This window comes from Lagopus muta, chromosome 2 (assembly GCF_023343835.1).
Source record: "Lagopus muta isolate bLagMut1 chromosome 2, bLagMut1 primary, whole genome shotgun sequence".
Taxonomy (NCBI): domain Eukaryota; kingdom Metazoa; phylum Chordata; class Aves; order Galliformes; family Phasianidae; genus Lagopus; species Lagopus muta.
In genome coordinates this window covers 102631503-102634338 of record NC_064434.1, presented here as the reverse complement: position 1 = coordinate 102634338, position 2836 = coordinate 102631503, and the positions used below count along the sequence as shown (strand labels likewise).

The 2836-nt window shown below is 42.5% G+C and overlaps 1 long non-coding RNA gene across 1 annotated transcript; it reads right to left on the bottom strand.

Moving 5' to 3' along the window:
• Positions 1-242: 242 nt before the first annotated feature.
• On the bottom strand, positions 243-2530 carry LOC125689076 (uncharacterized). Its single transcript, XR_007375017.1, has 3 exons — positions 2355-2530; positions 1920-2079; positions 243-787 (listed from the first exon to the last, which is right to left on the bottom strand). It is a non-coding gene; the product is annotated as an uncharacterized LOC125689076 (long non-coding RNA).
• Between the last annotated feature and the right edge of the window lie 306 nt (positions 2531-2836).

The following is a 2836-nucleotide window of genomic DNA, read 5'->3' as shown; positions in this document are numbered from 1 at the left end:
AAATGTTCCTGAGCAGAATATATCACTCACTCTTGGTCAATTAATGAAGTCTTTAAAAACGTCTCTTAAAAGATTTCAAATTTTAGCTCGCTCCCAACTCCCTTAACATGCATGCAGCAGATTGATGCTATTGCCCAACCACCTGAAAAAAATTATTTCTAGCAAATGAGAAAATATCTCTGTTCTTTAAAGTTCAGAGTGCAGAAGTTTTGCATAATTAAAATGTTTTCTGATTCTTACTAGCAGTCCAAAGGTTAAATACTTCTCTTTGCTAGTATACACCACATAATTGAGAGGAAGCAAGCGAGTTTATTCTCTGAAAGGCCATGAAAAAGAGAAAAAAAACAGAAGTTTATTTGTGCTTGCAAATCCTTTCAGGTCTAAAGAACCAGCGAGATAATAAATTGTTTTTGTTGAAAACAGGAAGTTTGGCAAAGATGCAAAAGGACAGCTAAACTTTGGCTAGACAACCCAAAACACTGTGTTCTACTTTGAAAGCATTTCCAACAACAAAAGAGAGTGAAGTGCCTTGAATCCATAGAAAGCTAAAGGAACAGCAAAGGCATCTGGCAGCAGGAATTTGTTGCCAAACTTGTGGCTGCGTTGTGCTGGCTTACAGGCTGGTTTGCCAGTTTTCAGTAACTTGCATCAAGCGCAGCTGAAACCCACATTTCTGAAGCCTCAGATGGTGTCGGAGCTAGAGAAGCCTCAAGGAGTCTCCCTTCCTCTTCTCATCTGGTCAGTACCAAAGGGATAAATAAATAAACATCACCACAGCAGTCTGACTCTGAAAGGGAGACGAGCAACCCTTGACAATGTGGCCATAAAGCCTGATGCTGCGCAGCCTCACGTAATGCCTTGCAGTGCCATCGGGGTTGTGCAGCATCCTTCCTGCCCCACCATCAGGCCACCAGGACCCTTTCCTGGGAGAAGGCATCACGATTTACAGGACACCTATCTTACATGCAAAATCATTTGACTTTGAAAAGAATGCATGCTCTTAATACAAGCGCTCCTGACACCACTGGAAACGTTCAGATGATTCAGCCTTTCCAAGGGATTTCAGATGGGTTATGGGATTAATGCGGCTGCTACAGTCTGGGAAGAAGCCTGTGATTATGCATACAGAAGGCTCCAGCCCTTCTCACTCTGCGGCACAATTTTGGCCTGGGTGAATGAGCTGCATCCCAGCAGTCACACAAGGCTCAGGTGCTGCCACAACCTAGGGCCCACCCCAGGAAGCTGCTCACACATTGCTGCCTTGTTTCAAGGGGAAAGATTTCAAACCACATGGATACAAGCTGCACAACAGTGCTTGTCCGAAGGAATAGAGAACAAATCCCCAAGCACTTCACTAATACAACCCAAGGAAATGAAGCAAAAGGTCCCTTCCTGTACTACATCACATGCATTAACATAAGGAAAAATTAGACATAGATTAGAAAATTAGATATGAAGTAGATGAACTCTACTTTACTGGATAGAACTGCCCACAATTAATCCAAGAGCCTCCTCTCCCAAACCAATTCCTTTTTTTTATCTCCCTCCCCACCTTTATTGTGAAAATGTATAGCTTCAAACCACTTATTGCAGAAGGCCATTGGACTCTTTGGGCTATACAAAGCACGAACGTGCCTTTGATTTTACAGTGCCTGGGACTGCTGAAAAACATCAACCTTATAGAAACCTGGAAGCATGATGTTCCCAGCCCCCTGAAAACCAAAGTGTGGTATTTTATATTTAGCACCCAGATCCTCAACATTTGCTCCTGGAGAGCAACAGTGATGACAATAACAGCATCCACACCTTGAATATAACAATTATCTCTTGAAAACAAAGCACTTCACAAAGGAGGCGAAACATCAGCATTCCTGTTTTAGGAACTGTGCAACCAGAGGATAAGAAATGAAATCACCTACTGAGGTGAAGCAGGAGAGCCAGAGTCCCTGTGCAGATCCCCAATACAAGCCTTTATGCGCTGGGCCACACCTCGAGCTTCAGTAAAGCAGGTAATATCACGCTTGGCTCTCTCACAGAGCTGGGTTGAGTTGTAGTTAGGATCAGAAAGCACTTCAAAAGCTGTGGAGTAAAAAAGAAAAGAAAAAAAAAAACACCATATAAATGCAAAGTGTAATTATTATTCAACAGATATTGGAAAAATTACTGCAGTTTGTATTTGTTTTTCTGTATTTGTGGGATTTATGTTGTTTCAACACTCAAACAGATTTTGATAATGACACCATCTGTTAATTCTCACCCCTCACTAAATAAGAACAAGCGGTAGAATTGTTAGATTGTAGCTTTACAGATCCCAGCTTAACAAATGAGAACCCAGGGTCAGCATGAGGGATTACCAGCGGTGGGACGCAGCACCCAGCCAGGCACCGCTTCCATCCACAGCTCAGGGAAGAGCAGAGGATCAGTGGGAGCAACACGACTCTCACAGAACCCTCTGAAAAAGATCTCTGGTAAATGATGTCCTCTGTACTGTCCCCAACCATGTGAAGTTCACTACCTTAGGAGCTGCTCAAACCAGTACCCAGCAGCAGGTGAGTATTTCAGATTTGGTTTATCTACATGATGGGATGGACACCTGGGTGCAAGTTAAAGGCTTGCTGGTTATAACCAGCATCAGGTGTGTCTGCATGAGGCAACTGTCTCCCTAACTAGATGACTCCTTAAATCAACAGTGCAGATGAATTGCTTGCAAAAAAATGCCTGTTGAGCAAGAGAACCACAAGCATGTACTAGTAATAAAAAATAAAGTGTTTTTATACACTTACTTGTCTAGAAATACCCTTGGTGAAACTGACTATATTAAACTTGTTTGGTATTC